This window comes from Centroberyx affinis, unplaced genomic scaffold, assembly GCF_046629955.1.
Source record: "Centroberyx affinis isolate AG114_WGS23_722 - 3 ecotype Tasmania unplaced genomic scaffold, CSIRO-AGI_Caff_v1 ptg000412l_1, whole genome shotgun sequence".
Classification (NCBI taxonomy): domain Eukaryota; kingdom Metazoa; phylum Chordata; class Actinopteri; order Beryciformes; family Berycidae; genus Centroberyx; species Centroberyx affinis.
The window spans coordinates 141,261-156,534 of NW_027279079.1; the positions used below are offsets into that span (position 1 = coordinate 141,261).

At 38.0% G+C, this 15,274-nt stretch overlaps 1 pseudogene; it reads left to right on the top strand.

Annotated features, from left to right (window-relative positions):
- The window catches only part of LOC139641942 (alpha-2-macroglobulin-like), a 39,732-nt pseudogene extending 28,033 nt beyond the window's left edge, over positions 1 to 11,699 (top strand).
- The last annotated feature ends 3,575 nt before the right edge of the window (positions 11,700 to 15,274 follow it).

Consider the following 15,274-nt stretch of genomic DNA (forward strand, 5'->3'; position numbering starts at 1 on the left):
GGGTATTTTCTAAATTATACTTGCAAATAGATTAGATTAGATTTTTAGATGAGTTTCGTTATTGTCATTGTAACAAGTCCAACGAAATGACATTTAGTAGCAATTTGTAAATGTAGCTAGAAAAAATATACAAGAAATAAGTAATAAACATGTCTGATTAAAAACATAAAAACATAAAAAAAAATAAGTGCTAACAAGTTAAAAGTGATGAAAATGTACTATTTCACTCAGGTCAGAGGTCAAGAAAGAGTGGAATTATCAAGGTTCCATTAAATATAAGGTGCAATTTAGTCAGTCCCATAGACAAATAGACAAATTGACACATTGAAAATGTGCAGAGAAAATATAGTACTTTGGTCATTTTAGTTGGTATATGTGTTGTCCAAGTGAAGTATGATTCTCAGATACCAGAAGGAAAACTTACCAAGTGACTTCACTCCCATTGTAGTTACCAGCACAGTCGGTGTTGATAGTTGACCGCTCCTGAAGTCCTATGAGGATAAAACTGACAACAGTAAGCTTTATTTATGTAGCATTTTTCTAAAAGCAGAGTGGCAGAGTTTACAGAAAACCATAAAAATATGGCATGATAGAAATACATGCGTAAAAGTAAGATCAAAGTAATTGAATATGAAGATACTTAAATGTACAACACTGAAAATGCAAGAACATGAGTTGAGTTGCAGTAGTCAAAATGAGAAGATAGAAAAGTATAGATAAGTTATCTACATCGTCACACAATAAATTTGGAATAAATAGGACATATGACATGAAACAATAACTGGTATACAACCAAATATACTATTTTATACAAAAGTGAAATATCACTTCAAGCCCCTGGACATTGCAACCTATGCCAAACCTTTTTGGCAGGGTGCAGCATGGGTCTGTCATACCTGACAAATTTCAGGGATTTGAACTATGTTGATTGTTGACATTGGAATGACATTGGACATTTTAGTTTTATTAATAGTTTTAGGTTTGATTTTAGGGTTATTTTTAGTCACCAGTGTTGGGCAAGTTACTGAAAATTAGTAATTAGTTACAGTTACTAGTTACTTCTCTCAACAAGTAATTGAATTACTTTACCGATTACTGCATAATAGTAAATATAATATATATATATATATAATAATAAAAGTAAATTTTGTGTTACTTTTAAATGTCTGCTTCAGTTCTCTTATTACACATAGCTATATTATTTTAGTGTTGCTGTGGAACAGTGTGGAACAAGACAACTGTCAAATTTTATCTATCATTGTACCCATTATCACTATGATGAAAAGTAAGTAGTGGAACAATAAAACACAATAGATCCTCGCTTGATCTGAAGCCTCGACAGGCCTTCAGATCAAGCATTAGTACACTGTGTGGGCTAAGTTACCGCACCGGTAGCAGTGTTGCCAACTCTTTTCCAAGGAAAGTAGGTATTGGCTGCTCGGAAAGTCACTAGAAGTCGGCAGATGATGTCATATGATAATTTGCATATCAGTATATAATGCTGCACTTGTTATGCACGCCACGGAGTAGCCCGTTTTAATATAAGTGCTGCCAGTTTCACCATAACTACGTACAGCGTAATTACAAGTGGACCCTCTCCTACAGTCGCTGCTCTCAGCAGAGGGAGGAGCTACACTGTGATCATCAAACCTCTCTGAATTAGACAAGCAAGCAGAGAAAACTGGCATCAGCCATACCAATTTATTGCCAAATGCTGTGGGATTCAACACATTAACATTGCTTCCCTTGGTCAGAAAAAGTCGCCAGATTTGGCTAGTCACTTTTGAGAAATAAAGTCGCCAGGGAGTTTGGTAGTCTTGATTCACCTGCACCACGTAAAGTCGGATGATCATAAACCGGATAATCCAGTAATGAGTAACGAGCCCATTTAAATTTCAGTAATTGTAATTGCGTTATTAATTTGAAAAAGTAATTCGTTACATTACTAGTTACTGCCAAAAGCAGTGGAATTACAGTAACATTACTTTGTAACATGTTATTCCCAACACTGGTTATCACAGAGCCAAAAGAAATATGTGAACAAAATAAATGAGAAAGTCTTTTGCAGAATGTAAAGAGTAGAATCTCAGTATTTTACTGAATGCATTTGTTGGTCGTAACTTTATGATAATCATGTTTTCAACCTTGTACAGGCTACCAAAGGCAGCTGAACTACAAGCACAGCGATGGTGCTTATAGCACATTTGGATCAGGAACAGGGAACACTTGGTGAGAAAGTTACTGAATCACATCCACACTTCATCTGTCTTCACAAACACTATCACTGAACAGAAAGCATTTTTATGTCCCTCCACTGCGGCACATGGTATGTGGGACATTATGTCGTCATGGTGACGTCTGTCTGTCTGTGTAGACAGATTCATTCAATACATGATAGAAACGTCATACTTTCACACCTCCCCCTATACAGTAGATGATCTGAGTAGACTTTGCTGCATACATTTAATGTATGCAGCAAAGTAATATGTATGCATACATACATATTAATGAGGAAAAACGTATTATCTTGAAACTACTGTGCTTTAAACCTGAGTGATTTTCCAACCACTAGAGAATGACAGAAGCTGCAACACATTTGTAAATAAACCACAGCAAAGCTGCTGGACTACAGAGGCTCCAAAGGACAAACCTAGCGATGGTCTGTGCATAAATGTAAACGTACTAACGGAGAAGTGTCACTGGTTACCAGACTCGCTTTGCCAGATTTTTCTCCTGCTGAAGGTTACATGTCCCACAATGACAAGTGAAGAGGTAGGTAGCAAGTTTACTAGTTGAACAAGTTTCCTCGCTCCCTTCATCGATTCTGCCAGTACGAGACTTTTTCCCTGGAATAGGAGGGGGAGAGCGCTGCTGTTAAACAGCGAGGGAGGAGACGAGCTAGTTTTAAAAAAATTAAAAACTACTATCTGAGTTTTGACAACAAGCTTTAAAAAAGAGATGAAAACAGCAACACAGCTGGCCCACATGTGTGGCTATTTGTTTATATCATTATGTCTCACGGAAATCTCCACATAGCACATGTTAGTTTCAAGATTGTTTATAGGATCTGAAATCGCTTATTGCAGGTTTAAGATACGGAGTTCATATTAATATCACCCATTTGTTATGCAATGGCGCCGCCAAGGGGTGGCCAGGGGGGTCCACGGCCACCCTGATACAATCGCTGGCCCCCCGTGAGTCGCATATGCATAATATGCTTCTGAATATGCATAATATGCGTCTATCTGATATTTTACATTAGGTACTATTCATTTAAATCAATAATGTATATTTTTTCATAATAGTTCATATGAAAGAAAACAAATGCATAGCCAGCCAGCCGCTTTTGACATCTGTCACTGCGTCACACTCCGACCCCCGCAACACGCTCAATTGCGCGGTAAAAGATACAGTAAGGTCACATTAAACCCGTGCGAACCGTTTATTCATCTGCCACAGACAGACATCCTCCAATCAACAGTAATCTGCATTCTCCCGGATCCACTCTGCTCAGTTGTTTATGGAAGCCGGTCATTCACCCACAACCCAGCAGCAAAAACCCAGACTCTTAGACTGACTGGACTGAACTGACTGACTCCATAAGTAAAAAAAAAACTATTTATTTGAACTTGAAGGTTTTTTTTTGTTTGTTTGCTTGTTTGGTTGCTACTTACAAACTGAACTGAATTTAACTTTGTTTACATTCATGAACTGAACTGAAATTAATTTTCTTTTTTTCTTTGGGCAACAGGATTTATATGGACTAAAACAAACTGTGAAAGAAAACCCGTAGTGGAATTTTGAGTTGGAATATTTTTTGTTTTGTGAATTTTGGGACTGTGGGATTTTGGGCGTTTTTTTTGTGAAAGTCTTTAAATATATGAATATTTTGGTTCTGCACAAGGATTTTGTGTTTGTGTTCTTGTTGGGTTGAGTATGGTCATTCGATGTGTAGGGTGTACATTTTTATTGGTGTGCATCCTTTTGTGAGGTTTGATTTAAACACTGAGAAAAAAAAAACTACAAACAAAATAAAAACCTGGCTGACCAATCTTAAATGCCAGGAGAGAGACCTGGCTGGCACCCCTAACAAAATAAAAAATAAACAAGAGAACACAGAAAGTCAAACTGTCACAAGACGGATATACGAATATTTGCAAATAAGTGCATATCTTAATTAATTAATTAGACATATTCTGTATATATTTTGTCAGTGAATGTCTAATCAGTGTTTTTCGTGGCCTCAGGTTGACTGCTTTTGTGCTGAGATCCTTTGTGAAAGCAAAGTCTTTCATCTACATTGACCCAGCAGTAATTGAACTGTCAAAGACTTGGCTGGAGAGTAAACAACAAAGCAATGGCTCTTTCCAACAGTCTGGAAAACTCTTTAACAACAGGATGAAGGTAGGGGGGAAACGTCTCTATTGAGTTTGTATGAGCATGATTGAAACTGACCAAATGTACACACTGATCAGACTTGGGGTAGAAATATACATTTTTATTGAATTCCATTTATGTTTTTTTCAATTTATTTTTTTATTTAGCACACAAGTGTAGTTCATACAAAATACCCATAGTATCTACCATCCATTAAATATGTAGAGCAAACACTCAACAAGTGATCATAATCATGATGAGCATGTGCAAGGAAGACCAAAGACACCCAGAGGGGCTTATCAAGTGTCTCCCTCAGTCTCCCTAAGTGTAGCTAATTTCTCAAAGAGCGTTGTGAGCGAGCTGAGTAAGTTGTGTGTGAACGTATCGTTTTTGAAGGAGATAGATACGTTTCAGCTTGGTAGGATGGGTGGTGGCCCAGATGATGTTACAGTAATCAGTGTAAGGATAAATCATAGAATAGTACATGTGAGTTGTATTTTTTGTCCAGACAATAGCGAATTTGAGTTAAGATACCAGTATTTTTGGGCAATATTGGATGTAATCTCTTTAATATGGGGTTTCCAGCACAGTTTACCATCAATTAAAATGCCTAAAAATCTAGATAATGACATTAAAGAAATTGTATTATTATCAATCATCACCTCAACATTTTTAGCACTTATTTTGGTGTTTCAGCAATTGAATATTCAAAAGTTTCATATGTAAATGTAAACAATGTAAAAACAAATTTTTCTACCTTCAAAGTTTGTTAGTTTTGAACCATTCTGAAAATGTATGTAGTTCATTGTTTACTGCTGTAATTAGATACTGAAGATTGCTATCTATAATTCCACCCTGGACATTGGAGGTAAAATCGTCATTACAATGCACACGTTATGTTTCCTCTCTACAGGGTGGAGTGTCAGATGAAGTGACTCTCAGTGCTTACATCACTGCTGCCTTGTTGGAGATGAATATGTCAGCATCTGTGAGTATAGACTCTTTCCAGTACAACTCTCTCATGCTGTTTTCACACCCAGCTGCACGATTGAAAGGAATTTTCAACCAAAGGACATCCACACTGATGAAAATGAAAGGAATCCAAAAGAGACCAACTAATGCAAATGCTAATTTATTTACCAGAGGTGAAAAAGGCACAAAAAAAAGTGTATATTTGCACCTCATGTAAATAAATGGCGGTGCATTTTTGCATCACTTGGCTTTTTTTTGGATTTCATCAAGTTTTATCAGTGTGTAGGTTCTTGTTGGTTTCTTTGTACCTATGATTTTTGAAGTGAAGTTATATTATAGGAGTTTTCCTCAGAGTAGACATCTGTCACTTGCTCTGTTAAGGTATATGGAATAATTTCACCTCTTGAAAGTAAAGTTATTATAAGGGTCCATGGACTGATCAAAACATGATTTATCTGTTAAAGCATACTGTGGTGAATAGCAGCTTGTCTTGCCTGAGGGAGTCCATCAATGATCTGAGCAACACCTACACTACAGCTCTGCTGGCATACGTCTTCACCCTGGCAGGAGACATGGAGATCCGGGCTCAGCTTCTGGCGGTGCTTGACAAGGTTGCATCGCAACAAGGTGAGACATCTTCCTAAAGCAAATTGTTATTGCTTCATTACTGTCAAGGTAACTTACACTGTGCCTTTTTGTGTTTGTGGGTGGATGTTTTCAGGGGGTTTCCTCCACTGGTCTCAGAAAGCCACAGAAACATCAGCCTCTCTGTCTGTGGAGATCAGCTCCTATGTGCTGCTGGCCAAACTCAGTGCCTCCCCTACTACTGAAGACCTGGACTATGCCTCCCGCATCGTCAGGTGGCTGGCCAGCCAGCAGAACCCCTACGGAGGCTTCTCCTCTACACAGGTACAAATCAGACAGCGGCAGACTGGGATTTTAGTTCTACAAACATTTCTCTGAGGTAGAGCTGTTCTGGAGGCCGAAATAATCTCATTGGTTGAGTTAATTCTTAATGGGCGGAGCCAAAGAAACACAATTTATCAGAGCGCAAGTTAGCTAACTGGCAAAAAAATATACACTTAATACTTAGAATTTTACTACTGTAGACTCTAAACTCTGATATCATTTCATTAAATGAAACACATCTACCACGCGATGATCAGATTGATTTTCCAGGTTATACCTGGTTTGGTAACAATAGGAAGTTACATGTAAGAGCCAGAAAAGCATCAGGAGGAGTTGGCATCTTGGTCAAAAACTATCTGCTGGAACATTTTAGAATAAACGTGATGGATAAAACCATGGACGGGATAATAGGAGTACGTTTGGAACACCGGGAGCTGCAGTTTAGTTTAGTTATTTTTTCCTGCTACTTACCACCAGAGGGATCTACAAGAGGACGGGACTCAGTTAATTTTTTTAGTCATCTGCTGGCTCAGGTCTATTCCCTAGATGCTGACGTCATTTATCTATGTGGTGACTTTAATAGTCGCCCATAGACATAACCATAAACAGTCATGGGGAATCGTTTCTTGACTTTCTCAGGGACTGCAAATGCTGTGTCCTAAATGGCAGAATAAATCCTGCTAATGACAATTTTTACATCTATATCATCAAGAGGAAAAGCTGTTGTGGAATAACCCCCCATGATTGTCTGGACACTTGTATTGACTTTAAAGTGATCACCTCATCTGAGCTTTTGAACAATAACCCTGTTTGTATTGACCTTATAGGGAAGAGATACAGGTTATCAGACCATTCTTTGTTAATGCTTAAATTTAAACTTAATGTTACTACTGAGATGCATTCTTCTGACGTTGATACTGGGGTCAGTCCAACTAAAAGACGACCTAGAATATTTCCAAACAATTTTCTTTCTTCTAATATGTGTCCTCTTGCCCTGTTGGAACTTATTAGTAAATTAGAAGGATACGAGAAAACACAAATTAATATTGATAATTGGTATAGATTATTTTGTGTTATAATGTGTAGGGGAGTGAATACATGCCTATTGACAAAATTAGATTTTTCAAGTCAGACATATCACAAAATGAGTAGGACTAAGCCGTATTGGAATGCAGAACTCAAAAAACTGTGGAATGATAAAAGACAGGCAGAAAGGGAATTTGTCAAATGTAAGGATCCACTGACCAGAAGGCAACTTTCTTTTTGATAAGAGTATACAGATCTACAAAAGGCAGTTTAGGAGAAGACAAGCACTACAGCTGGATCGATTACAAAGTAACAACCCACAACAATTTTGGAAATAAATAAATGAATTGGGCCCTAAGAAATTAAAGAAAATCCCAATGGAAATTATACTAGATATCGGTGACACTGAAAACAAAAAAGAGGTAGTGCTTGGAAAATGGGAGAAAGACTTTCTGCAGATTTATTTTCAGGAAATCATATTCCATCTGGTTTTGATGACATGTTCTTAAATTATATTTGTGCTACAAAATGTAAGTTGGAGATGGCTATGGATATAACCAAATACATCTCTGAACCACAACATTACTATAGAAGAAGTAAAAATGGCTATAGACAAAGCAAAACTGAATAAGGCATCTGCAGTAGAATGTATCCCAAATGGAGCTTTAAAATCTCCACATCTCTTAGAGGTCCTCTTTTATCTTTTCAAGACATGCTTTGAACATGGTATAATCCCATCAGTATGGTACAAGTCCATCATTAAACCTGTTCCAAAGTCATCAAAGAATGACCCCAGAATACCACTTAATTATAGGGGCATCAGCCTCCTTAGTATAGCTTACAAATTGTATTCTAATATACTGAACAATAAGCTCACACAATATTTAGAAATGGGGCAGTTTCTGGTCGATGAGCAGAATGGATTTAGAAAGAAACAAGCCTGTATCGATCATATACATTCAGTATCAACTATTATTAGAACTAGAATCGCTGAAGGCAAACCAAATTAACATGTTTTGTTAATTTTCAAAAGGCGTTATGGAAGTGGGGGTGGATGGTAGATTCTATAAAGCAATCCAGACCTTGTATAGCTGCCCAGTTGCCTGTGTTGAGATCAATAATGAATTTAGGCGTATGCTTGGATGATACTAAATTGGGTATTTTATTATACACGGATGATATAGTTTTACTGGCAGAGTCTGAGTCTGACCTACAGAATATGTTAAATGTGGTTAGTTTGTGGTGTTGTACGTGGAGATTAGCTATAAATCAGAGCAAAACACAAATTTCAGAAAGAAAGGTATGGAAAGAAGTACACAAAGAATTAATTTTGGCTCAGTTGCTTTAGAATATGTTAGTGCATATAAATACTTGGGTTTCTTTCTTGATGAATTTATGACTTATGAGGCTGGAATTGGGTCCCTTGTTGACTCTGCTGGGAGAGCTTTGGGATCAGTTATTAACAAAATGAAAGTATGCAATGACCTTGGCTATTCTGCATATACCCAACTTTACGATGCATGTGTCATCGTAATTATAGTGAATTTTGCTGCAGGGGTGTGGGGCTTAAAAGAATCTAAAACTATAGACAATATACATAATAGAGCTATACAATGTTTCTGGGGGTCCATAGATTTGCTCCGATACCAGCAATTCAGGGAGATATGGGCTGGGTACCAGGGTCTGTACAACAAAAATGTTAAATGATCCAACTGTGGAACCATCTAATCAAAATGGCAAAGGACAGAATAAATAAGAAAGTATTTATGTGAAGCAAATTACACAGTTCTCCATGGGCAAAAGAGCTTTACTCAATTTTTGAGGAGGATGTTATGTATCTACAGGAATAATCTGTGCTGTAATGTAAAATTAAAAATAGGCTCTCACTGAAATTGGAAGAAAAATGGTTTGAAAACATTCTGTCAAAGCCAAAATTAAGGACACATGTGCATATCAAACAGAATTTTGGCTCTGAACTATATGTTACATCTCGTCTATCTAGAAGCCAAAGATCTTTGGTTGCACAGTTGAGAGCTGGTATTCTTCCTCTGGCTATTGAGGTTGGTCAATTCAAAAATATTCCAGAGGAAAACAAATTGTGTGAACTTTGTGATTTGGGTGAAGTGGAAAGTGAGTCCCATTTTCTTTTGTACTGTACAAATTATGCTGACCTAAGAGAGTTACTGTTCCATGAAATTGTTCGACAAAACCCTGAAATATTCTGGAAAAACTGGAATGGCTGTTTAATTTTGATGTGTTTCAGATTGCTAACTTCATCTCAAAAGCCTGGAAAAGAAGGCAAGATAGATTATTTAATTAATATTTATTTAGATTATTCAGTAACACATAGTAAGCTTCTGTCAGTGATTTAGGAGTTCTGTCCTAGCCAAGGATGGTCTGAAGATCTGAAGGTGAAATATGCTTTTGTTTCTTTATTTTCTTTCTTTGTTGTGTGACAGTGTATACGCTGTACTTTGGTCCTGGCTTGTTTGAATTTATGGTGTATACAATTGTGTACAATTGTGTCGTGCATACAATTGTATGCACGACACAATAATAAAATTTCATTCATTCACTTAAATATGGATTATTAAATATGAAATGTGCTTTATACATAAACGTGTAAATTCATATATTTGTCAAGTATGTATACATTTGTTTGCTATTGTTGAAGTGGAACTGGGTTTGTGTGTTGTAGGACACAGTGGTGGCTCTTGAGGCCCTGGCCCTCTACTCTACTCTGTTGTTGAGTCCAGATGGTTCAAGCACAGTGACAGTCCAGTCTCCCAGCGGCCAGCTGACATTTGATGTGAACCAGAGCAACAAGCTGCTCTACCAGGAGAGGGCGCTGCAGGATGTGACAGGAAAGTACAGCCTGGAGGTGAAGGGTACTGCATGTGCCTCAATGCAGGTCAGTGGACGAGCTTGTAACTCCTAAAATTGGTTCAATGTTCCTTCTGATGATATCAGTGACTGTTTACAAGCAAAGAAATGTACATTGACCATACTCTGGTTGAGGCTTTACTCAGTCTACGCTTTGATACCCTGTGATGAACAATATTAATATCCTGAGCAATAGAATATTTGAAAGCAAAATCATGAAACTGAATAATATGGGACCTTTAACAGAACATTCCTGTCTACCTGAGCTGTCCCGTCCACAGTTAGAACAGCATGAAAATGTTTGGCTGGCAGCAACTCCTCCCTTTTTGAGATTACTTCTAAAACAAGGGAAAGAAATGATCATCCCATTAGTCACAGTATTATTAAGTACTGCTAGCCGACATGATTTTTGTTAATATCAAAATATACCCATAGCCCTGAGTCTGAGTTTACACAGACAGTGAAAGTAGTAAGCTGCTTCCATGTTAAATATGGGAGTAAGCCAGGAATCTTAACCAGGTTTCTCATCATCAGATTATAAATTTACCAGGTTATTCAAACCCAGTTATGATGTTTGCGTGCATCAACCCAAAACAAGGTTATTGGAATAACTGGGTTAAGATGGGAGTTCTCTGTGTATCTAAATGTAGCCAGTGCCAACTTAACATAACTTATAACTTATAAAATATTGCTTACTTTGCATGACTACTGAAAGCATCCTTGTGTATCAATTTCCCAGATGGCTGTTCACTACAACATCCCGACTCCTACTGATGACACCACTTTCAGCATCCTGGTCAAAGTAGAGGCGGACTGCACCAGCAACTCTCTGAGACCTAAACTCAGTCTGAATATAACATTCCAGTAAGGATCAACCATAAGATCTAGACTACAGCAATGATAGATGAATACTGCAATTCTTCTGCATCCAGCATTTAGCTAGTACTAAGTGATTGGTGATACATGCTGACATTTTATGCTATGTTGTAGGTTAAATATAATCATTAGGGGAAAGTAAAATAGTGCTACATACAATATCAAACATTTATGGTTCTACTACAGATATACTGGAAAAGAGGCCATGACAAACATGGTGATCCTGGATATCAAAATGCTCTCTGGTTTTGTCCCAGACCTAGAGTCTTATAAAAAGGTGAGTTATTGGAGTGTCTTTCACCTGAATGGTAAAGTTTTGTCACTGCATCATTCTTAGATATTATGGTGACAGGATACACAGATAACCCAGCTGAATATTACTTCTTTACAGCTCAAGCGCGCCCTGTTGGTGGATCGTGTCGACCAGAAAGAAGATCATGTCCTCCTTTACATACGGGAGGTGAGAGGAATTCACAGCGATGAATTTCAGATGATGTTCTCCAAATCTGTCCCTGGTCATTCATCTATGTTTCTGTCAACAGGTACTGTCTGGAATACCCATCAACTACAGCTTAGAGCTTGTGCAGGAGCTCCCAGTGCAGAACCTGAAGGCAGCAGTGGTCAAGATCTATGACTACTACCAGACAAGTAAATAGATACACAATGCTCCTACACAAAGCCATAAACCCATTTACTACATCACACACTGGCAGACTATGCTCCCTTGTAAGGCTGCGTAGTAAAATGAAAAATCATCAAAATAGTAATGTCTATTATTACAATTTTCAAACATTGACCTAATGTATGCTCAGTGGTGGAAATGGCCATGTTTTACTGGGGGAACCATACTTCGGTGGGGTGGGTGGGGTACTCCCCAGAAAATTAAGATAATCACTAAAGATGTTTACATTCACAGATTTTTTATAAACAAGTAAATGCTAGTCAAGTGCATTTCATGCATTGCACAATAATGTAGGATATTCTTTCTGTTAAAATCAAGAGCTAAATTTTCTCCAAAACTGCACCAGGTTACAGGACCTTCTCTCACTCTCACTCAAACAAATCTCAAAATACAAAAGTGCTCCAGGTTACTGGACAGAGCTTTTTTGTACAAATAAAATGAATGAACTGAAAACCAACTGAAAATGAATTGCGGTACATCCCACTTTATCTAACATGTTTTACTCTCCCAAAAGAAAACAGCTGCAACAGATCTATATAATAACACACCTAATGTCATTTATTTACATCAAAAGGTTATCCATGGAGCCCAGGCAAGCAGCCCAGCCCAATGTAATGGAGATTTAAAGAGTCATAGTGCCATCTTGTGGTGGAAAAAAATGACTTTTTGTTTTAATTGCTGAGATCGGGAGGTAGCTCGTTTCTCCCACACAGTAAGCAGGCTGACCACTATCATGCATGTGATAAACTGAAGCTTTGAAAAGTAAAATCTACACAATTATATCATATCACCGTTTATTTCCATGCACATGCGTGAGCTCTGTCCACCTGATAGCCGTCTGTTCTGTCAGTGGAGAGAGAGACACACAGAGTATGGAGGTTTCGGCGCATTGGCCGACACTTCCTGGGGGCACGGTGCCAGCCAGGGCCGATAGCTGGGTGGCGATTTGTTCCCGGTGATCCGTCCGAGATTTTGGTGGCCGTCCTGACGCCAATGTGTCACCGGGTGTCCGGCGAACAGGTTTTTCGGCACCAACGGGTACCAGGCTGACCTAGGAGTGGCTCGGGACGATCAATGCAACCCGTGGGCGCGGTGGAGAGGACAGCGGCGGAGAGTGGAGACGGGACGCGAGTTTTTACCGGCACAGAATCGGATATATGAGACTGATCTGCCGGTTACCAGTCATGGACAATCAGCTGAAAACCATCCGATTCCGGTCACCGGCCGATCAATCTGTGCATCTCTACAAATAATCAAGATTAACATTACATTAACTAGTCTAGATATGTCAAAGACGCCACCAATGTTTGAGGAAATTAGAAAGCAAACCACCACCATCAATTTTGATGAGTTTCTCGACAGCTTCCAGCATAGCTGTAGCCGCTAGCAATGACAACGCTGACACAGAAACGCTACTTTGGAGACTGGTGCCAGGGACCTCATGATTCATAAAAAAAAATTAAGAAGAATAATTTTTCTAGATGAATTGTCACTTTTCACAAAGTGAAAGGTTTTGCCTGTTCAGCCTATTGCCGTCTCTCTCTCTCTCTCTGTCTCTCTCTCTCTCTCTGTTTCTCCAATTAAACAATTCTCCTCCTTCCTCTCAGGTGACCAGGCTGAGACAGAGTACATCTACCCTTGTGCTGCAGGTAACAATCTATAATAATATACGGTAGTACTGACATTAAAGAAATGTATTACAAAATTCATTTGACACAAAAAAAATGGAATAAATGCTGACCGATAAACATAGACTGTGAAACATATCTTTTTTTAACTGAATGCAAGGCATAATTAATTGATCAGCTATTGAAATGCATTTAACAATGTTACAAGTCAAAGACACAAAATAAGACTAGTAATAGATATAGACTGTAAGACCTGAGAGTTAAATGTTTACAATATAGTTTTTTCTTTCATTTGCAGGAGCTTGAAGAGAAATGTGTGGTTTCTAAATAGACCTGCATTTTATTAAAGATATGTGTACCTTGTGAACATTCATGCCTGTTTGTGTACATGTATGTTCACATGTGCAGTATGCATAGTAGTTAACCTGTGTTTGATTGTTAGTGCAGTGGTGTAATTTATGCATGTACAGCAGCATGTATTGACACCATGTGGTCTGGTTATCAAAAGCAAAACTAGACCTATGCTTTATGTAAAACACAATTATTTCAAAATATAATAAAAATAAAACATAATCAAGAGTTTCAAGCTTTTTTTGGAAACTGTATGTTTAAGAGAAATTGGACATTTTTGAGAGTGAAATTGTCTACACAGGATTGTCATCCAGAGTTCATTGAAATCTTTTAATCTTAAAAGCTCAATGAAATTATGTGCCAGTGTAACCCTGGTTAAATCCACATTTGCTCCCTAAATGAGAAAAAAATAAGGTTTTTTTGTTTTTGTTTTAGAGCCATTGTGTTGTGTAATTTACAAATATAGGCCTAGATAACAGCATAAATATGGATTTAATGCATACAATGTAAAAAAAGATTGATGTAGTGAGTGTGACATCACCCATAGGTTTCTGAGGGGCTGTTTTGAAGCCAAAAGTTGGGGTGTACGAGCGCCACCATGTTGACAGTTTTTGGAGCCGAAGCAACTAGCACGAGACCGAGGGTTTCCCACAGAGCCACAGCGCCTCCTGCTATTTGTCCGTGATCAGCGGGCTGCGCGATCACTAGGAAAACTACCCCCTTTTATAACTATTATATCCCGTTAATGACACAGTTATTTTGAAAATCGCCATATGGACATAAATTAGAAGAAGTGAAATTAGCTACTGAGACCATAACCTCTTGTCTAAAAAATGTATTGACTTTATTTTGAGTGAAAAGTTGTGCCATGGTCCATAGACATGAATGGAGTTGGGCGGGATTTCAAGTCTTTTTGGAGCCGACTCTAGCGGACGTTAGAGGAACTGCAGCTTTCAGACACTTCCTTATTGGCTTCAAAATTCACCTGTGGTTTTGGCCAGTTGGTTTCATGTAGGGCTGACGGTATTGACATTTTCTTACCGTGATGACAAACTGACAAACTAACACCCCCCTAAAGTTTGGCAGTTTACCGCAAACCCCAGATACTGCAACTTTTTATATTATTTATCAATATAATGTTTCGTATAATATGTAGGCTAATTATATATTTGTCAATATTATATTTTGTCATTTTCCTGTAAAATGATAAAGACAGAACAAGAATTAGTATAAGTAATAAGTAGTAGTAGTAGTAGTAGTAGTAGTAGTATAAGTAGTTTGAGGTACAGAGAAGAGCAAGTACTCACATGACGCTTAGAAGACCAAGGGGAAGGATGCCTCGTATAGCCTAGCACTAGTAGTTATGAACTAGAAAAACAGCTCCTGGAGAAACTGTGTGGGCATGCTGCAAGCAATTGGAAGTATACCATGAATTTCCATGAACATTTCGGCATTCATAATTATTTTTTCTTACCTGAATTTGTTCTTTGGTACGCATGTTTAGAAACATGCGTGGAGGCATTACGCATGAAGTGGTTTCCACTTAGAATGCCTTATTCTTTAAGCAAAA